The 12181-nt window shown below is 36.2% G+C and overlaps 1 protein-coding gene across 1 annotated transcript in view; it reads left to right on the top strand.

The window, feature by feature from the left end:
• The window catches only part of LOC149934204 (uncharacterized), a 371814-nt gene that overhangs the window by 341092 nt on the left and 18541 nt on the right, over positions 1-12181 (top strand). The window lies entirely within an intron of this gene.

Raw genomic sequence — 12181 nt, 5'->3', positions numbered from 1 at the left:
TATCCCCTCATACTCGAAAGTAAGTTCCATTCCCGGGATTCCCCTCTAAAATAACAATAATAATAATCAGCTAGACTAATACCCAAGGCACCACCTTAGGCCTAAGTCAGCAAGCGTTTTTAAAGCCTTAAATTCAGGTGGCCGGGTTACAATGCTCCCTACACTAACTATTACCGTTCCATTCCCCTCTAAAATCAAATCAGCCTGGAATCAATTGGATTCCCGAGACATACCTCATCCCACGTGATTGAACACGTGATGTAATTCCTTCCCCTCTCGTCGCGGGGAAACAATGAAACCCGGCGATCGTCTCAACATAGCAACCCTCCCTAAATATAAATAAATACCTTCTCGCAGCGACAAACGATTTAAAATGTAGAAAACGAAACTCAAAAGGCCGTGGCGTAGACAAAGGGAATTTTTAAGTCTTAACCCTTTGGATTAGCTTTGACAGTACTCAATTTTACCTTCCCTCTTGATCCCTTTGAACGTTTACACAGTTTGAGCTAGGAGCAACAAACACAGCACCCCACACAAGGAGAACGCAACCCGTCAAAAGTCGTGGATTTTCTTGTGTACGTTTTTCATTGGATAGACGCTTTAGCGCCTGCTGCCGTCGGAAGGGGAAAATTCGGAAATTGTCTTCCCCCCCCGCCCGTAAAACGTTCAGCGTAAAGGGTCGTGACGCTCGTCCAAAGAAATTCGTACACAACCCTTCGTTAGCGTGTTTAAAGGCTAGCTGCGTTCTCCTTGTGTTTGTTGCTCCTAGGTTTGAGCACCCTTGGCAAATTTCGGGCTACGTCACTGTCTCTTGGGATATTTTCTTATTTATAAAATAAATTTTCTAAATTTTATAGTTTCAGTAAATCACTATTTGACATATTTGTATTTTTTCCTCCGAAATGTATTTTGGGAAATGTGCGAGAGCCTGCTGAGCTTTGAAGCGAATCCATGTTTTCAAATGTTTTCTTTGTTAAATAGAACAATCATAACTAAATTACTAATGCTGGGTAAGGAAACCTTGCGTCTGTACTGGGCAATACATTTTTTAAATAACCGTATAGAGTAGTGGACCCTTTTTCTCTAAAGATATATTATACGCTTCTGGTTTTGTTAACGGCTCGTCGAAATTTTTGACTTCCACTCGGAGTAATGAACCAACGACGCGGAAATGAGGGTGACGATCATCGTCATTGATTTTCGCGTCTATCGTACCTGCTGTTTAGGGTCTTCTTAAATTGTTCAAAGAGTATGGACATTGGACCAACGAGGTTCTCATAATCAATCCACGGGAGCCACTGAAAAATAAGCAGTTATCACTTTCTGTCCAAGCATTTCGAATTGAAATATAATTAACAAAATAAAGTTTATAAGTTTGTTATCTATTTATTTTACAAAATATTGATCATACTTAAAGAATTACTCGAATTACTGTGGGAAGGACTAATTATTCATCCGAAATAATGTTGGAGGCATATTAGTACAGGAAAAATAGGTTTTGACCCGGAACAAATTAACACAAAGCTGAAAATTTGGGAATTTATAGATTTTGGGGCGCTCTTTCACGTGGTGAGTCTCCCACATTCTCCCGGTGGTGGAATGTCGGCCATCTTGGAAAATGGCGGTCAAAAATCCATAAAAATACTGGTAACTCTGGAACTTTCTTTGCTTATCGAGACATTGTATGGCTCAAATTGTAGCTTAAGAAATCCTTCATAATTTCTATTTTATGGTTGTTTGTCGTGCGACAGACCGGAAGTGCACAATCAGGCCAGGAAGTTTTAGCCTACTTCGAAAAAATATTTTTTATAGCTTTATGACGCTATGTGTAGAGTCATATGTACAATTTAATATTTGTACATGAAACATTTTCGCTTTTTAGTCATATGTACAATTTTATATTTGTACATGAAACATTTTCGCTGTTTAATACTATTTTCTTCAAAAACTAGAATCATTGAACACCCTCTACTTTGTATATTTTACAAAAAAATATTTAAATGAATCTTTACTTTTAGGTATAGCGTTTTTTTAGCCTGTCGAGATATTCGAAGAGCTAATTATAGCGTGGTGTTATTTTTAAAATAGCTGCCATAAAACTTGGGAGAGAGCTAAGTAACATCGTTTTTTGGAAATTTGACCTTATACCCGTGACAAAACCCATTAGAGAATATTTACAGTTTTTTGGACTATGTTCACCACGTGACCACGTCAGTTGCCCGAGCAAATGGTCACTTTCGTTTTGGTTTTTAAATTGAAAGAAGTGAAAAAACTCTCGAAACGTTCTTCGATATTTTCTCTTAATATAAAATGGAAGAAAAGTGTTTAATCTGTAGCGAGATATTAAATACCAGAAAAACGGTTTTAGTTACTAGAGGATTAACTAATCTCATTAATGCTAGTTTGAAGAGAAAAGATGGCTTGCATGAAAAACTTGAAAAATTATCCGAGTTTCGTTTACATGAAGACTGCAGGAGGGAATATACTCGTGAATGGAACATTAAAAAAATAGAAGAGAAAATACATCAACTGAAGCTGAAGATACAGTTTTGAGATCGAAGACACCTACCTTCGATTTTAAACAACATTGCTTATTATTTGGCAAAGATGTTTCAGTATCGCTTAGAAAACTCTCCGGAAGTAAAGGTAAAGTGCACTTAGTAGAAACAATACAAATTAAATCAACTCTCGAAAATCGTACCGAGCTTCGAGGTGACGAATGGTCTAGAACCGTGAAATTGCGTTTGGATAGCACCATCGGTCTAGTAGCAGCTGAAGCACGGTACCACAAAGGTTGCTATACCACATATTTGAAAGAAAATCTTGATTCACGACCTTCAGGACGATCTACCGATCAGAAACGACAAGTTGCATTCGAGGCCCTTTGTAATTATCTTGACAACAACGATGAGTGTCAATATTCGTTAAAGGAATTACAGGATAAATTTAATAGTTTTTGTGATTGTGAAGAGGGGTATAGTACAAAATACTTAAAACAGAAATTAAATAATCATTACGGCGATCGAATTACCACCACCGCGGTAGAAGGTAAAGGCAGCATTATAAGTTTTCGTGAAACCGCTGAAAAGATTTTAACTGATAACTGGTATTCAACTCGGAAACTAACGGTCTCAGATGAGCGTATGCGCGTTATTGAAGCCGCCGGAAAGATTATCAGGGAGGACATTAAATCTGTGGTATTTGACTTTTCAATTTACCCTTCTGAAGACCAAATTAGAAAAGGGTCTGAGGATTCAATCCCAGAGACTTTGCGCCATCTCTTGAAAATTATTGTTGGGTTAAAAAATTAGTCTAAGTCCCTGCAAATCAAACTAAACGCAATTGGTCTCTCAATGCTATCTGTAACCCGACCTAGATTATTTATCTCGTCCATTCAGCTAGGACTAGCAATTCACCTCCCCAAGCACTTCGCTTCTCGGTATGTAATTGACTTGTTGTCGAGCTTAGGGAAATGCAGTAGCTATCAAGAAGTACTAAAATATGAGAACAATATCTTAAGCTCAAGCGATCCCAAAATTTCAGATAACTCATTTAAACAATTTGTGTTTGACAATGCCGATGTTAATACACATACATTAGATGGATTTGGTACTTTTCATAGTAAGGGAGGTATCATGTGTGTAACATCATCGTCCTCCGTTAAGACGTCATGTGTTGTACCAAGAAAAAATGAAAAAATATCAGCTGACGTGATTGGTTCCTTCGGTAAAATAGAAATTAAGCCGTATAAAGAACCTAATATTTCTGGTCTTACCAATGTTTTTATTAGACATTTTCGAACAAAACTCACCGGTCAGGGTTGAAAAGATTCTAAACCTTGACCTAATTTGGATGTTAGGAAACATTTGGAAACATCCTTGTCCCAGCCCGGAATGGAGTGGCTATATGCAAATAGCAACGAGCAATGATACAGAGTTTGAAATAAGCAGTCTTGATATTACCATTTGTAAATCTAAATCCAACGAATATCTCTACAATCTACACTCCGCTTACATTCGCTCTCGAACAATGTCAAAGATATAAACAAAAGTCTTGCGTGGTAACGTTTGATCAGCCACTTTATATTAAGGCTGCTGAAATGCTTTAAGGATTACCGGAAGAGCTATCAGCAATAGTGGTTCGGCTTGGAGGTTTTCATACGCTCATGTCATTCATGGGAGCTGTGGGCTATATAATGGCTGGTAGTGGATTATCAGAGTTATGGTAGACAATCTATGCCAAAGCTTCGGTACCACATTTAATAAGTGGACACGCGTATTCGAGAGCACTCAGAGCTCATTTCTTAACCCAAAAGACCATTGCACATGTTATGCTCGACTCTATTCCCGATATAGATGAAAGTCTGAGGGAAAATATCAGGCGAATCCACACCGAACTAATGTTTAATGTAGTAACTATTGACGAGGTACAAGAGTGCTATGAAGTACAAACAATATCTACAATTTTCTGAAATCTGAAAGAAGATCTGAATAAGTCAGGTCGAACAGCTAAATTATGACTTTTATATTTTGACCTCGTTGATATAATGCACTTGTTGGTAAGAGCCGAACGCACTGGAGATTGGTCTTTGCACTTATGCAGTGTTATAAAAATGCTTCCATACTTACACGCGTCAGGACATTTAACCTATGCTAAATCAGCTCATGTATATGTTCAACAGATGTCTGACCTAATTACTACCATGCCAGTGAAAGAATATAATAATTTCTCTACAGACGGATATTTCACCGTTAGACGCTCAAAGAAATCTTGGTCGGGAATATGGGCTGACATGACCATCGAACAAGTTCTGATGAGAGCGATGAAGGTGGGTTAACAAGTGGCCGTGGCCTAACGGAGAGCACAATTGCAAGATGGGTACTCACAACTCCAGTTTGTGCGTTAGTAAGCGAGGCCTCAGAAGACTATTGTGGAGTTACTGCAACTACGTCAGAACAGCACATTGAACTTCGAGATTCCAGACAAGCACGTGATATCAAAGATTCGTTAAAACCCTATGAATGGTTAAAAGATTACTCACCGTTTATTATATATTCTTCTATTGTATCACTTTCGTCTGGATTATAAGCGGACGCTACAGTAAATTGTGATTCAGCACTAGAAGTGGGTACTGGAGCCATGAAAAGAATTGTTGGAAAATCATTTTTTGAAGTCAAACTCCGTAGAAATGATCGAGGAAAGCCATTGGGAGCGATGAAAAATACAATTCGACTTGACGAGGAAGAGATAATAGTCACCCCACAACAACTATTCGGTAGAATTGCCAGTGCATTACAACGCGGAGCTAATTTAGAGAAATATCTCCAGTTTGAGTTATCACCAATCGCCCCAGCCCTCTTCGATGAAGTTTCATTTAGGAAAACGAACAAAGCTGTCTTAGCTCAGGTACTACTAGAGCAGCTTCATACGTCGGATTCAACTGAAGTTGTTTTTAACCATTTCGTTGTAGACGGCGGATTTTTGCTCCATAGAGTGGTGTGGCCACGTCCATGCACGTATGGCGGAATTATGTCTCTTTACGTAGATTTTGTAAAGAAACACTATGGAGCTAATACAACCATTGTTTTTGATGGCTATAAAGAAACTCTAACCACAAAAGGCGAAGAACAGCGAAGAAGATATTCCAGTATATGGCTCCTTACATTAAAATAGAAGATAATATTCAAGCATCCACCTCTCAAGAAACCTTTCTAAAAAATCCCAGAAACAAACAGTCCTTTATTGAACATTTATTAATTAAGTTTCCGGCAGAAGGCTTCTCAGTCAAACAAGCGAAAGATGATGCTGATACTCTAATTGTGAACACTTCCATTGACATAGCTCTGATACGACCGAACCAAAATGTTGCACTCATTGGAGAAGACACTGATTTACTAATTCTGCTACTTTCCCTTTCGATCCCGACATCTAAAACATCTATATTTTTTTGTAAAACCAGCACACGGAAATAATACTGATAAAGTAATTAATATCAAAGCTCTACAAGGGGCTTTGGGAGATTTGAAAGACGTGCTACTCTTTCTTCACGCTGTCACTGGCTGTGATACTACGTCAGCACTTTATAGACAAGGAAAAAAGAAAGCTTTCAATTTATTAAAAAAAAATGCAAAACTTAGAGAAACCGTAAAAATTTTCAACATGCCTTATTCTAGTCACGAAGAAAAAGCGATAGCCGGTGAAACCTTCTTGTTACGCCTAAATGGAGCGACACTTTAGATGCTCAACGTTATCACACATTTACGAAAGCAACCGCTAGCTCTTCGATAAGTTCAAATTTTGAATTAGCATCTCTACCACCAACAAGCGCCGCTGCAAAGCAGCATATATTTCGTGTTTATCACCAAATTAAAATTTGGCTTCGAAATAAAATGAACTCAAACCTATAATTTCCACCCTAGAACCCGCCCCGCAAGAGCTTCTGCAGATGGTCTATTGTAAATGCAAAGATGGGTGCGATTTAAAATGTGAATGTCGAAAAATTGGCCTTGTAAATTCTTCGATTTGTAGACGCTGTAAAGGAATATCTTGCACAAACGAACATAGAGATTTTGATGTTGAAATTGAAGATCAAGGTACTAATGACAGTTTTTGTTAAGGCTACCACATATTTTGTACAGAGAAAATAAAATACATGTATTTTACGTGTAAATACTAATCTGACGTTATTACTCTTCATAAATTAATTAATAAGAGGAAAATCACAATGTTTTTGAAGTAGGCTAAACCTTCCTGGTCCGATTGTGCACTTCCAGTCTGTCGCAAAACAAACAACTATAAAATAGAAATTATTAAGGATGTCTTAAGCTACAATTTGAGCCGTACAATGTCTCGATAAGCCAAGTAGCACCGGAGTTACAAGTATTTTTATGGATTTTGGCCGCCATTTTCCAAGATGGCGGACATTCCACCACCGGGAGAATGTGGGAGACTACACCACGTGAAAAAGTGCCCCAAAATCTATAAATTCCCAAATTTTCAGCTTTGTGTTAATTTGTTCCGGGTTCTATCAAATTTTGAGCTAGTTTTCCTGTACTATATGCAATGCTTTTAAAATACGAAAATGGTCTTTCGGAATTATTGTAACTATCTCACAACTAAAATACCAACAAAAATTTCTTATTCAAATAATAACGAATAAGAATTTTTCAAATACGCATAAACTTTAAAGGCGTTGAACGTTAGACCTTTTAACATAAATTAAAATAGTTTGTAACCTTCTTACTTTTGATATGGCTACGTCTATCGTTGCATTGAGTATATATACTTCTTCAACTTTCATAATTTAATTCGGATATCAGTGAACTATACAAATGTTTAAGGAAATTAGACATTAAATAATAACTCCAGGCAGTATTAGAGAAGTCTACACTGTTACCGGAGTACATTTACACTTGGTTTAAAAAATTTAATTGAAAGTTCATTTTTTCTGTCTCATAAGAACACTTTTACTTGAATTTGACCGGTATCGAGGTGATTGTTTTATCCTTAAAATGTGTGTAAGTCGGAAGATTTTCCGGACAATGACCGAGGCCTTTTTTCCGGAAAATATTCTGTATTTTTACAAAAAAAAGAAAAAAGGGTATCATTCCATGATTAGTCTAAAATTGTTTGCAAATTTAAATAAAGCGGCATTTTCGAATCTAAAAGTAAATCTAAACCTCTAGACTAGTTTAAACTGATTAACACTCGAGGGTCAGGTCACTTTCTTAATTAACGATGCACCCCTCGAAAGATTAAATCCGATTTAATCGTGATTATTTTCATTAAATTCAGGTTAATCACGTTTCATCAAAAATTATAAGAACAGAGACCTTTAGAGTCGTATTACCCTATTACCCGGGAATTTCGACCAAAATCGGTATTATAATATCTCGAGAGATCCAATTTGGCGTTGCGTTTAAACCCTTGAATAAAATTTGTAATTTATTAAATAATTTGAAAGTGCATTAGACTCTTGTGGGGCGTATGAAATAACCTGTGACTGTAGCATCTCTTATATTGGACTAACTCGCCGACGTTTAATAACCAGATTGAAAGAACAACAATCTAACGTAAACAAGAAAGAATTTGCCAAGTCTGCCTTATCAGAACTCATATAATGATGCATATCATACGATCGCTTGGGATGACATAAAATTAATTCTGAACTCAAAAATACCTTTATATTTAAATACCAGAGGTGGGCGCGCTTTGAGCTCCAAAGAATGCGAGAGTAATTTTTAAGCGCGAGCTCCACTCTCGGGCAAAAAAGAGAAGAGCGCGAGTGCAAGCTCCAATCTCGGGCACAAAAAGAGAAGAGCGCGAGCTCGGAAAATTCGGTTTATGCCCATCTCTGTTAAATCATGGACAGTGGATTTTAAGAGGACCGGAATTCGCTAGCCTTCCACTGCACTAATTTTATCTCCCCGCGCTTCAATCAGCTTGAGACGTTCCTTAGGAGGCGCTCAAGGTCGTTTGTTCCACGTGATCGTCAAATTCTAAAATGGCTTCCGCTTTTACTGCTGCTCAGTTCGTTCGCTAGTTTTTAGTAGTTATTTCTTTTTTAAATAATTTTAAAATTATATTTCGTTAGGATAACTTTCAAATTATTTTGTAGCATTGCATATTTTACGTTAAAATGCCGATAACGAAGCGGTGTATGTATTCGTTATGTCTTAATAACTCTGATCGCGTTTAGCCTTGTCCTAATTTTATACCATTTCCTCGACCGAAAAAAGAATTAGACAAATTCAAAAAGTGGATCGTGGCCTGTGGTCGTTTGGACAATCAGTTAGACATTAGTAAAGTCGCGAAAAAATCTTATTAATTATGCGGCGAGCATTTTGTGGGAGGCAACGGACCTACTACTGAATATCCAAATCCTATACCATTTGAAGAAACTCCAGAAACTTTAAATCTTATGGTAAGTTGGAATAGCTATGATCAGATTTAAAAATAATACAAAGCTATATTCATGAGTGTTGTATTTTTCAATGATAGAGTCGGTCATGGCCATCGCTATTAGACAAAACATCGCAGTCAATTAGTAGTACAGAAACTAATGGTGGAGATCTAGACTTATCAAGTATTTTAGCAGAAAGCATTGAGCTAGTTGAAGATGGAGCTGAAGAAGTTGTTCTTAATTCAACCATGATTGTAGAAAGCACTAACCATATATTCGGTGTTTTAAATGAGAAGTCTGCATTTAGTAAACTAGTCACGTCTCAATCCCTTGCTGGAAAATGTATTTCTGAAAAATGGCTATTAACGATTATCGATAATGGTATTGCCTTAACGAATCAAAACCTAGAAAAAGGATTAATCACAAAATCATTCTGTCTGAAAGATCATGAGGTTCGTGGCACACTGAAGATTCATGGGAAGGTTATCACCGAGAATCATCCATTAATAAAGTCACTGCCGGACATCACGTGTGTAGATAAATTGATTAACATTCTTAACACCGTTAATTTATTTCCACTCTGCACTGGAATTTTCCAAGGGGAACTTCTAAATAATTTTGTAACTATGGAGAAAACATCTGGCTATAAAAGCATATTTGACGACGCAGTTCATTCGAATTCCTGTGAAGTAGTTCTGAGTCAACGTAAGCAACAGAAGAAAATTTATTTGCAGACTAAAAATGTATGCAATTCTTGTACAAAATATGGCAGACTTTTGGTAAATAGCATTATTCGCCGGAGGAAACCAAAATGTGGTGAACAAAGAGTGAGTTATTTACCAAGAAGCGAGTTAGTAAGGAAGTTAAAAACTCAAACCCAAAGAGGGATAGACCAAAGGAAAAAAATTACGAAAATCAAGAATCAATTAAAGAAGGACTCTAAGCAGTGTGGTCAGTATTTCCATGATACTGATAGTAAACTTATTGCAGATCAATTAGAGTTGCAAAAAAAAACATTGGCCAAAAATTCATTTAAAAGACTTTTCATTGAACAACAATTGGCAATAATGCAAACGAAAAACAAGAGACAGCGTCGTTGGCATCCTAAAATCATTAAATGGGCTATGCATCTTTACAAAAAGTCTTCTTCAGCTTATAATGCTATGCAGGATAGTATAACTGAACTGCAGAAGTAAAACTGGTGATTTCAAGTTCCCACTCGCTTATTTCCCTTGCAAGGGCATGAATACAGATAGTCTTCATCGTATCATTTCCGAAGCACTATCGAAACTAGAATTTTTGGGAATTAAAGTACTAAGTGTTATTGCAGATGGTGCAAGTACAAACCAAAAAAAGTTTCACAATTTTATGGAAAAATATATATGCCTGCGATGAAGAACGCAATGTCTATTTCATTTGTGATCCTCCTCATCTTTTGAAAACAACTAGGAATGGCTTCAGTAATAGCAACTATCACACGAAAACCAAAAACTTAATCAAGAATGGACAACAAATTCAGTGGAACATATTGTTGATCTGTACGATTTAGACTATCAGCGAACTCTGAAACTAGTACCAAAACTTACCAGAGACCACGTACACTTAAACTCACACTCTAGAATGAGGGTAGGCCTGGCGGCTCAAGTGTTTAGTGGGGCAGTGGCAAATGCTCTAGAGTTAGAGTTTGGTGACTCATGTCGTGAAACTATAAAACTAATCAGAATGAAGAACAAATTTTTTGACTGCATGAACACAAGAAACTTAAAAGAGGGAATTTTTAAGCGAAATCCTAACTTGCTTCAATATTTTAGTGAAAATGATGCAAGATTGGAGGTACTATAATTTTTAAATTAATTTGATTAATACTAATAAAATTTATACATTTAGTGGCTTGAAGGACCCTTCGTAGATTATTTGTTGGAATGGCAAACAGAAGTGGACAAATTGCCAAAATCAGTTACAGCTCCTGAAAGAAAAAAAATGACACTTAGTCGAGAGACAGTTGAGGGTATTCAGATGACAGCTAAATTAATTCTTGCTATTATTCGTTTCCTGCTGAAAAAAAATGCCAAGTTTGTCTAACAAGCCATCTAAATCAGGATTGCTTGGTGCAAGAATTTGGAAAACAAAGAGGTTCATGTGGTGGGAACACCAATCCTGATGTTCTGAACTTCGCCCAAAATGTTGACAGATTTAAAGATTTAGATGGGATTGTGAAAGCTCCGCAAACTGGTAACACATTGGTTGAAAATTAATTACATTTTTTGTTAACTATTGCAATTTTAATCCATGTGAAAAATCATTAACATTTCTTAATAAAATATCACAAAATGCTTATTGATTAGATTCTTTAAATTGCATGGTTATAAAAGTTTAGGAACAAAGACATCATTTTTAAAAATTTAGTTTATCTAAACTAAATATATTTCATGTCCATTATGGACTATACCCTTTACTTTAAGTGGGAGTTGAAAATCTTTCTTCACAGTAGCCACCAAATCATTGTTTTTATTTTCAACCTGCACTTGTTTTTTACCCTTATTTTCTTTTAACACTTTTCTTAAACTGGCTTGGGATTTAATTTTTGAAATTTTGGCCCCAAAATATTTTGCACGTAAATACAATTGCAAGCCATTTCCCCTAAGTTTAAGGTAGCTCTCTATAATCTTTTTAAAGACAAACTCTTCTTTTTCATTCGGAACTTTAGAAAGCTGTATCAAAGTTTTCCACATTTGTTTTAAATTTTCATTTTTAGAATGTTTTCTTTCGCATGCTCCCTTCTCTTTGAGTTATTTTCAATTAAAGCAGTGCCATTATAATATGGGGTAACAATTTTGTCCATCATTTGAAAAAATGTAAAAGTGTTCTTTCTTATATAAAGAAGGCCGCCTCTATTATTTAAACTTACCCAACCAGTAATTTCTAAGGTTGGTAACTCTTTGTTTATATACGCTTTTGTAATATTCCTTTATTTAGTAAGAATATTAAACTAGAACCTCTATTTAGTTGGTTATATAAGAATAACTAATCTAAACGTTAGTTAACGTAACAAAAATATAAGCTTTAATATGCTGCGACGTTATTACATATTTTATACAATAAACTGTCTGCGGTGCGGTGGTGATGACGTAACTTCTTCCAGAAGGTTCTCTTTTAGTTCTCGAATCCAAGACTACAACGCCATCTCGTTCTACCGACCTAATCTAAATTACAATATATATCACGCAATTTTTTTTTTAAAAGAAACAATTAAGAAACAAACAAAACTATAGTCAACTA

This window comes from Leiobunum rupestre, chromosome 7, assembly GCF_980474605.1.
Source record: "Leiobunum rupestre chromosome 7, qqLeiRupe1.1.hap1, whole genome shotgun sequence".
Lineage (NCBI taxonomy): Eukaryota > Metazoa > Arthropoda > Arachnida > Opiliones > Sclerosomatidae > Leiobunum > Leiobunum rupestre.
The sequence above is the reverse complement of the archived record's forward strand: the minus strand, read 5'-3'. Positions and strand labels throughout refer to the sequence as shown.